Here is a 12509-nt window from a genome sequence, read left to right on the forward strand (position 1 = left end):
CTTCGTGAATCCTACCTGGTAAAGGCCCCATCCCGCGCACTGTACTCTTAAGAGAACGGGTAAGCATAGGGTAGGTAGTCTCTTTGATAGATTTGTTGCACGTTCTAAGTGTTCTGCCAATAGAACGCAGTCTCTGGTTTGCCTTCCCCACAACATTTTCTGCACGCTGGTTCCACTTTAAATTGCTGTAATTTTAACCCCTTGACATTTATCTACAAGCTTTTACCTTGGTTATTTATCATGTAAATCAAATATAGTGAGTCTCTTCCTGTCGTTTTCGAGAGATCGTGGCAGTACTGCCTAACGTTTATGTTACTGTAGGGAAACTGTTTTGGTATCTTGTGAAAATTTCTGTAGAAGCTGTTGGTCATTGACTCTCTGAAGTTAAATCAGGCAGCCAAATACACAATCAATGCAAGGACCAGAGATCTACTATAAAAGTCACATGTTACTGTACTTAGCTGTGGTTGACTTTCACAAAGCATACGTTTCATATCTGAACTATATTGTAATTTAACAATCGGGAATGCTAACCCGCTTGAATCCTGTACCGTTCTGGTAAATTCGTTTGCATAGCAACCAACAGCACCTGTTAATGATAGGACTGACTTTACTGGGAAGTTAGAATGCTTATCGCTTGCAAAACAACATATTCTTTTTTTGTGGTATCTATGGGGCAAAGTGTTCGAAACAAGGTGACCTATCATAAGCTCAGTGGGCGGAACCTCGCTGATAACCAATCAAAGAAGTGCTTTGTTTTCTCTGTAGCTAACTCACTGTGAAAAATAAACAAGCCATTGCCTAAGGTCAGAGTCATCATGTTTAAATTGTCACTCGGACACTAATACTTCCAGCAGAACGTGTGGCTTGATTGCTTCTGTATGCCCACCACTGATACAGAGTCTTCTGTTATTCTGGAAATAAAGTCGTCCTTGGTTGTTTTAAAACAGCTTAGCGTAAGAATGTCTCTAGGGGCCTGCCACTGAAACACATTGTATAAATTCCATAATGGTTGCTCGAAGTAGCTGCTTGACATTTTCACACATGCAGTCACGAAACACAGGTTTGTATCTATTGTGTCGAATCTCTTTTTATTTGTCTCATACCGTTCATCGTATTTACCTACTCTAAAAGGGACGTTCAAGAAGAAACGAGCCGGAGGCATGGTTACGGAAACCAGTACCTGTATATTAGAAGTATCCACCCTGGCAGTTGAGACACTTGTCCCACTGTGACACAAGGCGGTGAATGGCTGTCTCATAAAATTCTCGGGTCTGCAATGTTAACCAGTTCCGCACGTACAGCTGGACGTCGTCGTTATCCGAGGTGGATCTTTTGCCTCTCAGAGCCTTTTTAAGGTGACCAAGATGGTCCCCTTCTGATTCACTTCCTGCAGCACGGGACAACAGTGAATGTCCAGCGTTACTCGCAAACCTTGACCACCCTTCGCCAAGCGATCAAATGAAAACGACTAGGCTATCTCACCCGTGGGGTCATTCTGCTCCACGACAATGCAAAGCCTCATTCGGCCGACACAGTCGCGGCACTCCTGCAGAAATTCAAATGTGAGGTTCTCGGCCACAGTCCGGACTTCTCTCCCTGTGATTTTTGGTTCCCTCAAAAAGGCTCTGAGGGGCAAACGATTCACTTCGGACGACGACGCCCAGCTGTACGTGCGGAACTGATTAACATCGCAGCCCCGCGAATTTTATGAGACAGCAGTTCACCGCCTTGTGTCACTGTGGGACAAGTGTCTCAACAGCCAGGGTCAACACTTATAACATACAGGTACTGGTTTCTGTAATTATGTCTCCGGCTCGTTTCTTTTTGAATGCCCCTTATATATGATCATTTTAACTTTATTGCATTATTGTTTTTTTTTGCGTAAGAGGTATCAACAAAAATGTGTGGTAATTACATCGAAGAAATTGTAATAATCAGGAGTGGTCTGTCACCTCACTCTGGTTTGACAGATAATTTGTAAATGTAAGAAATGAAAAGAAATTATCGCCAACCCGATCCCAGAGTGGTTCTGTTTAGCGACATTGATTGGGTAACGAGAGGACACGTAATGCGTTCGGTCGTTCTACCTTCGTACAATTCGTCAGTGATCCTTTCTTTACGGCCTCTGAAAAGAAAGATACGAATATTCATAGAAAGATATGGTTGTTATCATAAATTCCATCTACACATTCACAGGAAATATTTTATATTTTACATAAAGTTACGGTACGGAGAAACATATGTGCTTACTTTTTTTTTAATTTCTTGGTCTGTGGTATTAACTGTTTAGCCAGAGGAGTGAGCAACTATAGATTTGGTATACAATATCGTATATACAACACAGACATTAGAAATTACATTAATTCCAGGTAAACTTCATGGTACATAGCCAGTGCAGCCATGTATCACAGGATCACGTTGGAGCTTGTGTGTCTGACTTAAAACTGGATACCCGCTTCTTTTTGCAGCAACCTGGCAATACTGGAGTAGTCCGTTGTGAACGGCTGTCGAAACAGGGCCGTCACATGGCTGAAGTCTGTGATCTCTGCAACAACTACACAAAAAGAAAAGGGCAGGGATTGGCAAGGATAAATGAATTACACTTTCGTTTGTTTTACAGAAAAGATGTACAGAGTTCGCTTCCGATTCGCCTCTTCAGTAGAAGTCTCTGACCAACCGTTTGTATTATTATTTTAGTTACAAAAAATATTTTACAAAGAAAAGCAAAAACAGAAATTCATCACATATCATACAATACCGGTATTAATATGTTTCTATTTTTTCATCTGACACTTTAGGCGGTTGTAAGCCACATTGGGACGATGCATACACGTACCGGATGGTTACAATTAAACTTTCCCCATTTAACTCCTTATAACACGGAAATTAATTACTGTACAAGTACCACACTTGTAGCATTAATGTTCAGAGTATGGGGTGCATGATCTCCGTGCGGCACAGCAACTCCGTCCAGTTCCACCTATGGTCACCAGGCGGCGTGATGAGCCATCGTGATTCATAGTCACACCTGACCAGTCGCAGTGCACTTGTTGCCGTGTCAACATGAGCTTCTACAAAAGGAGCAGGGCATTATTGGTGGAGCTCTGTTATTAAAACAACAGTAATGCTGCAGCTGCACTTCGAGAATATCGCCGGCTGAGAGGATCACGGAAGGGTCGTCTTTCTCCACCTGCTGTGCGGAGCGTGATGAAGAAGTTCGAATCAACTGGAGAACTGGGCGTCGCTCCGGGAAGAGGCCGACGGCCGGTTGCACCACAGGTGGTTGATAAAGTCGCTGTTGCTATCCCAGACAGCGCTGAGCTCAATTCCCGATCGTAAGACAGTTGAACATCCCGTGGTCCACTGTACGGAAGGTGGTTAGAACCAATCTCAAATGGAATCCATGTAAGATCCGTATAGTACAGCGGCTTGCACCACAGAACGCACAACGACATTTTGACTTCGCTCTCCACTTTCTCGCAAGGATTGAAGTTGATGAGGGCTGGCCCTGGACCACCCTATGGACAGAGGAAGCTCATTTTTCTCTGACGGGTGAGGTAAATACACAGAATTGCTGAGTGTGGGGATGTTCACCTCCAGTCACTGTGCATGACGTTCCCTCTGTATGGTGAACGTGTCAATGTCAGGTGTGGCTTCACAGCTAGGTTCATCATTGGCCCATTCTGTTTTGAACACGTTGACGCTCAAGGCCCAAAGACTTGCATTGGCCAGCGTTACTGCGATATGCTTCGCCAGCATGTCATACCCGGCCTACAGAAGAGAGAGGCATTGAACTCAACAGTTTTCATGCAAGATGGGGCCCCACCGCACATCGCTCGTGAAGTTCATCTCCTTCTCTGAAACACATTTGGAAACGTTCGAAATATCAACCGATGATTTCGAAATGCTTGGCCGTCACGATCACCTGATCTCACTCCCTGTGACTTCTGATTGTTGGGCTGCCTGAAGGATGGGGTTTACCAGGGTGACATTCACACATGTGCTGATCTGAAGCGCAGCATATCAAGAGAGGTAGGCAGCATACCTACGGGCATGCTTCGTTCTGCTGTGCAGAATGCAATCCTGTGCTTTCAGACTCTTCTAGTCACTGATGGGCGCCAGTTCAGCCCCTTTTCTCACAGTAATAGTACAGATACCTAATGGTATGAAGTACGTTAGCAGCACATTAAAAGTGTTTCAGTTGAATTGATTCTGCGTTATCTCTCTTCCCCAGGTCCTTGACATTAATGCTACCAAGTTTGGTACTCGTACGATAATTAGTTTCCGTGTTATAACGTGTTAAATAGGAAATGTTTAATTATAACCAGTGGGTACTCCATGGATAGCACATGCAACGCTATACACTGTAAGACAAGACGGTCAGTGCCCTAGTGGAAAAATGTATGCGGTTGCCTACGGAACCATGACTGTACACAGTCGTGCTCCTCTTCGCTCGAAGCAAATCAACGGCTACGAATGTCTCTCTCCAGGGGCCCAAAAACACGAAAATCGCACGAGGAAAGATCGGGATTTCTTAGCGCACTCGAAATAAGCTTGCCAACATGTGGGTGGACATTGTCCTCAGCAGAATGAGTCCGTCAAAATTCCTTGGATTGTCGATGCACTTTGTAAGTAGGCTGTTTAGGTGTTTATGTTGGTAACGCTACGTAGTGCTCTGTGTGAAAATCGCCGACTGCGCTGTGTGCAACCTGTGGCTTGTTAGACTCATTGTTGAAATATTCGCCAGTGCAGCATTGGGCAATTGGATGTGAACAGCGCGTAGCGTTGGGCAGTTGTAGGTCAGCCGCCAGCAGTGGTGGATGTCGGGAGAGAGATGCCAGAGTTTTGAGAGGTTACGATGAGCGGACGATCTGGACGTGTATCCGTCACAAAAAGGAAATTTGTAAAACTGGATGTCATGAATTTATATATACAGGGTGGTCCATTGATGGTGACTGGGCCAAATATCTCACGAAATAAGCATCAAACGAAAAAACTACAAAGAACGAAACTCGTCTAGCTTGAAGGGGGAAACCAGATGGCGCTGTGGTTGGCCCGCTAGATGGCGCTGGCATAGGTCAAACGTACCTACGTTCTGTGTTTTAATTTAAAAAACCTACCTGTTACCAACTGTTCGTCTAAAATTGTGAGGCATATTTTTGTGACTATTACAGCGTATCTATCATAAAGCGAAAAAAGTGGTCCAACTAATAACATTCATATTTCTTTACGTACTACACGAATATGTAATAAAAAATGGGAGTTCATATTTTTAAAAAACGCAGTTGATATCCGTTTGATCTATGGCAGCGCCATCTAGCGGACCAAACATAGCACCATCTGGTTTCCCCCTTCAAGCTAGACGAGTTTCGTTCTTTGTAGTTTTTTCGTTTGATGCTTATTTCGTGAGATATTTGGCTAAGTCACTATCAATGGACCACCCTGTAAATTATGACTTTTGAACACTATTAAGGTAAATACATTGTTTGTTCTCTATCAAAATCTTTCACTTGCTAACCTTGCCTATCAGTAGTTTGTGCGTTCAGTAGTTAGAAACTTTTATTTAGCTGGCAGTATTGGCTCTCGCTGTTTTGCAGTAGTTCGGGTCACGAAGATTTTTGTGAGGTAAGTGATTCATGAACGGTATAAGTTATTGTTAGTCAGGGTCATGCTTTTGTAGGGATTATTGAAAGTCAGATTGCGTTGCGCTAAAATATTGAGTGTCAGTTTAGTGATGATCAGAATAAGTAAAGAGAAAACTGTCTTGAGTTCGTTGACTTTTGCTCAGGTGTTTGAAAATCAAATAACGTAAGAGTTTTTCCAGCACTATCATTCTTTACGTACAAAGGGGAAGTTTCAACTTCAGTTTTTTCAGTGTGTTCGTGTACCGACCGCTAATTGTTAATTGTGGAGCCATGTGTCAGAAAGTCAATGAGCAGCGGGTCCTTATAGTAAAAGAAAACGATCATCATGACTTCCCTGGATCTGATTCTCCATAAAGTCCCTATCTGCGGTCTAAGGCGCTGCAGTCATGGACTGTGCGGCTGGTCCCGGAGGAGGTTCGAGTCCTCCCTCGGGCACGGGTGTGTGTGTTTGTCCTTAGGATAATTTAGGCTAAGTAATGTGTAAGCTTAGGGACTGACGACCTGAGCACTTAAGTCCCATAAGATTTCACACGCATTTGAACATTTGAGTCCCTATCTTTCCCCATGCGATTTCCATATGTTTGGGGCCTGGGTGCAATCATGGTTCCGCAGGTGACCGCAAACATTTTTCCATGAAGGCACTGACCATATCGCTTCACAGTGGGATGAATGTATTAACGGTGATGGCGATTACTTTGGAAATAATAAACAATTTACTTACTTTTTCCAATCTGTCTCGTTTTCATTTGACTCTGCCTTACACTCGCATTTAACAGCCTAAGAAACAGTGTTTATGTTCCGTTGCTTTAGTAGCGGCCAGATGTGGCCCTCTTGCAGGCAACTCAGGCGGCATAGGCACCTCGAAAATTTCGTCACGTTACAGTGCTCCTGGATAGACGTAGATGTTCTGCACTGTGCATGAGGCAAGCAGAAATCTTAGAACAGAGAAAATGATGTATAAAATGCATGTTTGACCATCAGCTGCTTTTTTATTTGAAACCTAAATATCGTCCGGTTTGAGTGAAGATGGTCTGTGACTGAAACCACTCGATATTTGGGTTTTGAGTAAAAAAGCAGCTGACTGTTCAAACATGTATTTTATAGATTACTTGACGGCTGTTGATAGTCACGTTCCAAAAATGTTCAGACAATATGAGGCTGCATTCTTCTCCAGGTAATGGTTACTAGCCTCGGATCGGTGTCCTGTAATAAGTGCAGCTACTGGAATAATTACGCAAAGAGATACGCAATAAAGAAGAACGTGCAGATGGTCTTTTCTGGAACTTGGTAATGTGTGACGGGGCAACGTATACAGCTGACTGCAAGCTACCCCGTTATCCAAGCTGTACTGTGTACGACAAATTTTCATTGAGTATTTAAGACATCAGAAAAAAGTACAGTAGTTGATAACAACGTTTAGGTGGGCAGCAGAAGAAATAAATGCGAATTAAAAGAATAGACTTTGAGTTACTACGAACAGTTCAGTGATAGGATTTTTCTCATCAGAATCGGCAGAAAAACAACGTCAACAAGTTCAGCTACATGTAGCGACGCAACAAGACGAAGAGAGAGAGGAAATACGCGAGGAAATTGACCGGTAGTTTACTGTGTAAAAGGAGATGGTCAGAATAATCGTGTGGGATTTGGATGCGGTAGTACGAGAAGGAAAACAAGAAATAGTTACGGGAGAATATGGGCTTGTTAGTAGCAATGAGAAAAAGAAAAAGTGAGTTCTGTAATATATTTTAGTTGGTAATCCAGTATTAGAGTCAGAGTTTAACAGAGCTTTGGGAAACTTATGATCAAATAAGGCATAAAGCTGGCCACGGTGGCCGAGCGGTTCTAGGCGCTACAGTCTGGAACCGCACGACTGCTACGGTCGCAGGTTCGAATCCTGCCTCGGGCATGGCTGTGTGTGATGTCCTTAGGTTAGTTAGGTTTCAGTAGTTCTAAGTTTTTGGGGACTGATGACCTAAGTAGTTAAGTCCCACAGTGCTCAGAGCCATTTCATTTCAATAAGGCATAAACGCAAGAGGTTGAGGTGTACTTGGAGAAGGCCTGGAGATACGGGAAGATTCCAGCTGGATTACATCATGCTCAGACAGAGAGATTCCGAAATCAGATATTTGACTGTACGGCATACTCAGAAGCAGATACAGACTCGACTCACAATCTTGTGATGAGAAGAGTAGTTGAAGAAACTAGTCCGGAAGTATCAGAGCGCAAGGAAGTGGGATATTGAAGTGCTGAAGAATAATGAGATGCGTCTGAAGTTCTCTGAGGCTGTGGATAGTGCGAAAATGAATACTACAGCAGGCTGTTCATTTGAAGAGGAACGGAAGTCTCTAAAAAGAGTAATCACAGAACTGCACAGACATACATAGGTACAAGGGAGGTAACTCCGAACAAACCTTGGCTAACACATGAAATACTTCACTTGACCTATGAAGTAAGGGACTAACAAAATGTTCGGGGAAATTCAAGAATACGGGCAGATAAGGTATTTGGAATGAAATAAATACGAAGTACGAGAAAGCCAAGACGAAATTGCGACAGGAAAAGTACGAAGAAATCGTAGAAGAAGTAGTCGTCGGAAGGACTGACTCAGTATATAGAAAGGTCAAAATAACCTTCTAACCTTCAATGGAATCAAAAACAAGGACGCCAACACTAAAAGTCAAATCACAATTCGATAGTTAAGTGCAGAACAGCGGATAGGTGGAGAGAGTACTGTACGTCGAAAGGGGACGACTTGTCTGATCACGTGGTTGTGGAAGAAATGGGAGTCGATATAGAAGGCATAGGGGATCCAGTATGAGCCAGAGTTTAACAGAGCTTTGGGGAACTTTCGATTAAGTAAGTCATAAACGGCAGATATTATCCCCTTAGAATTTGTGAAATCATTGTGCGGAAGTGACAACCGATCTTCTATTCAGATTGATATGTAGAATCTGTTTCAGCAAACATGCCATCAGACTTTTGGGAAAATGTAATACACACAAAAAAAGCAAGACTTCATAAGTGCGAAAACTTTCGCACAATCAGCTTAACAGCTCATTCATCCAGGTTGCTGACTAGAATAACATAGAGAAGAATGACAAAGTTTCTCTTAGATGACGATCAGTGTGGCTTTCGGAAAGCTTGATAGTGGAAGCAAGATACAGAAAAATCAAGATACGCTCATAGGGTTTATCGACCTAGAAAAAGCGTTCGACAACGTAAAATGGTGCAAGACGTTCAAAATTCTGAGTAAAATAGGAGTAAGCTATAGAGATAGACGGATGATATACAGTATGTACTAGAACCATGTGGGAACAATAAGAATGGGAGGCCAAGAACAAAGTGCTCGGATTGAAAAGAGTGCATGACAGGAGCGCAGTCTTTCGCCTCTATTGTGCAGTCCATACGGCGAAGAAGCAATGACGGAAAGATTCAAGAGTGATGAAAAGGGTGAAAAAGTGTCATGAGATTCGCTGACGAGACTGCTATCCTCAGTGAAAACGAGAAAAAATACAGAACCTGTGGAACAGAATGTGTACTGAGCACAAACCTAAGAAAAACGGAAGTAATAAGGAGTGGCAGGAATGAGATTAGCGATAAACTTAAAAACTGGTGACTACGAAGTAAGCGAGGACATGAAAGAGCAGGTTAGCACTGGGAAAGAGAGCATTCCCGGCAAAGAGAAGTCTCCTAGTCCTTAATCTGAGGGAGAAATTTCTGTGAATGTATGTATACAACACAGCATTGTATGGTAATGAATCGTGGACTATACGACAACCGGAAAAGAAGAGAATCGAAGCATTTGAGATGTGGTGCTACAGAAGGACATTGAAAATTAGATAGATTGATAATATCAGGAGTGTGGAGGGTCTCGGAGAATCGGGAAAGACAGGAACATACGGAAAACATTGTTAAGAAGAAGGGACAGAATAATATGACATGTGTTAAGACATTAGGGAATAAGTAACGAGCGAGCTGTAGAGGGTAAAAACAGTAGGGGAAGACACAGATTCGAATACATTGAACAAAAAATTGAGGATGTATATTGAAGTGCTACTCTGAGATGAAGAGGTTGGCACGGGAGAAGAATTTGTGGCGGGCAGCACAAAACTAGTCAGTACACTGAAGACACGCAAAAAAGGAGAGATAGGAAAAAATTGGAGTGGAAAATATAATTAAGACTGCAGCGGAAACGAATTGGAGGTGGACAGGGCATCTAGCGAGGCGAACGGATGATTTGGCGGTCACACTGTTGAATTCAAGGATGTAAGAAGATACCAGGATAACGTAATAGAATTGTCAATTTATGTGGATATACACTCCTGGAAATTGAAATAAGAACACCGTGAATTCATTGTCCCAGGAAGGGGAAACTTTATTGACACATTCCTGGGGTCAGATACATCACATGATCACACTCACAGAACCACAGGCACATAGACACAGGCAACAGAGCATGCACAATGTCGGCACTAGTACAGTGTATATCCACCTTTCGCAGCAATGCAGGCTGCTATTCTCCCATGGAGACGATCGTAGAGATGCTGGATGTAGTCCTGTGGAACGGCTTGCCATGCCATTTCCACCTGGCACCTCAGTTGGACCAGCGTTCGTGCTGGACGTGCAGACCGCGTGAGACGACGCTTCATCCAGTCCCAAACATGCTCAATGGGGGACAGATCCGGAGATCTTGCTGGCCAGGGTAGTTGACTTACACCTTCTAGAGCATGTTGGGTGGCACGGGATACATTCGGACGTGCATTGTCGTATTGGAACAGCAAGTTCCCTTGCCGGTCTAGGAATGGTAGAACGATGGGTTCGATGACGGTTTGGATGTACCGTGCACTATTCAGTGTCCCCTCGACGATCACCAGTGGTGTACGGCCAGTGTAGGAGATCGCTCCCCACACCATGATGCCGGGTGTTGGCCCTGTGTGCCTCGGTCGTATGCAGTCCTGATTGTGGCGCTCACCTGCACGGCGCCAAACACGCATACGACCATCATTGGCACCAAGGCAGAAGCGACTCTTATCGCTGAAGACGACACGTCTCCATTCGTCCCTCCATTCACGCCTGTCGCGACACCACTGGAGGCGGGCTGCACGATGTTGGGGCGTGAGCGGAAGACGGCCTAACGGTGTGCGGGACCGTAGCCCAGCTTAATGGAGACGGTTGCGAATGGTCCTCGCCGATACCCCAGGAGCAACAGTGTCCCTAATTTGCTGGGAAGTGGCGGTGCGGTCCCCTAGGGCATTGCGTAGGATCCTACGGTCTTGGCGTGCATCCGTGCGTCGCTGCGGTCCGGTCCCAGGTCGACGGGCACGTGCACCTTCCGCCGACCACTGGCGACAACATCGATGTACTGTGGAGACCTCACGCCCCACGTGTTGAGCAATTCGGCGGTACGTCCACCCGGCCTCCCGCATGCCCACTATACGCCCTCGCTCAAAGTCCGTCAACTGCACATACGGTTCACGTCCACGCTGTCGCGGCATGCTACCAGTGTTAAAGACTGCGATGGAGCTCCGTATGCCACGGCAAACTGGCTGACACTGACGGCGGCGGTGCACAAATGCTGCGCAGCTAGCGCCATTCGACGGCCAACACCGCGGTTCCTGGTGTGTCCGCTGTGCCGTGCGTGTGATCATTGCTTGTACAGCCCTCTCGCAGTGTCCGGAGCAAGTATGGTGGGTCTGACACACCGGTGTCAATGTGTTCTTTTTTCCATTTCCAGGAGTGTAATATGCAACCAATGGCTTTTCTTGAATTTTGATTCGATTTATTTATGAACTAGTTTTCAAACCGCTGCAGTCTGATCATCAGGTGGAGGTGTTGCAGGAACGTTATCTGGAGCACGTGCAACTAAACGCTGTGGTCGTGGTGCTGGTGGAAATGACGGTAATTTAGATACCGTTAACGAAAAATTTATGAAACGAAAAGACTGTTATGTTTAACGATAATTACACTGCACTAACTCATTGTATTCATGACAAAATTCGTTCTAATACTGTACATTTTACCACTTATACCCACACATACACAGCATTTAGTTGCAATTGGTTTCACTCTCATTCACAGTAAGTTACGTCTGAACGCTAAGTATAAAGAAGTGAATATCCTGGAGATCACGCTTTGCGTCATCGCGATCGTTGAGCTAAGATGCATTGCATTACGAAATAAATATTTACACGCATAGATAATGAATGTAGGTAGGAACTGCAATCTACATCTACATCTACATCTACATCTACATCCATACTCCGCAAGCCACCTGACGGTGTGTGGCGGAGGGTACCTTGAGTACCTCTATCGGTTCTCCCTTCTATTCCAGTCTCGTATTGTTCGTGGAAAGAAGGATTGTCGGTATGCCTCTGTGTGGGCTCTAATCTCTCTGATTTTATCCTCATGGTCTCTTCGCGAGATATACGTAGGAGGGAGCAATATACTGCTTGACTCTTCGGTGAAGAGTCCCTTCTTGAAAACGGGGATGACCTGTGCCCTTTTCCAATCCTTTGGAACGCTACGCTCTTCTAGAGACCTACGGTACACCGCTGCAAGAAGGGGGGCAAGTTCCTTCGCGTACTCTGTGTAAAATTGAACTGGTATCCCATCAGGTCCAGAGGCCTTTCCTCTGCAGGTGTTTTCATGCGTTGACAATATACATGTGATATAGATCAAGAAGTTACAAAAAGATAAAAAGACTGAAGTATTTACAATATAATTAAAGAGTGAATGAGTTATTACCACATGGAAAATCCAGGATGGAATGTAACAATATTATGAGAAGGAAAGTTGCTACTCACCATATAGCGGAGGAGATGCTAAGTCGCAGATAGGCACAACAAAAAGATTTTCATACAT

The 12509-nt window shown here is 44.3% G+C and overlaps 1 long non-coding RNA gene across 1 annotated transcript in view; it reads right to left on the bottom strand.

The window, feature by feature from the left end:
• Positions 1–1734: 1734 nt before the first annotated feature.
• The window catches only part of LOC124802550, a 41291-nt gene continuing 30516 nt past the window's right edge, over positions 1735–12509 (bottom strand). The window contains exons 2-3 of the long non-coding RNA XR_007017127.1: positions 2254–2557; positions 1735–2128 (exon numbers count right to left, since the gene is read on the bottom strand). This is a non-coding gene — a long non-coding RNA (uncharacterized LOC124802550). The remainder of the gene's footprint in view (positions 2129–2253; positions 2558–12509) is intronic.

The sequence above is a fragment of the Schistocerca piceifrons genome, chromosome 1, assembly GCF_021461385.2.
Source record: "Schistocerca piceifrons isolate TAMUIC-IGC-003096 chromosome 1, iqSchPice1.1, whole genome shotgun sequence".
NCBI lineage: Eukaryota > Metazoa > Arthropoda > Insecta > Orthoptera > Acrididae > Schistocerca > Schistocerca piceifrons.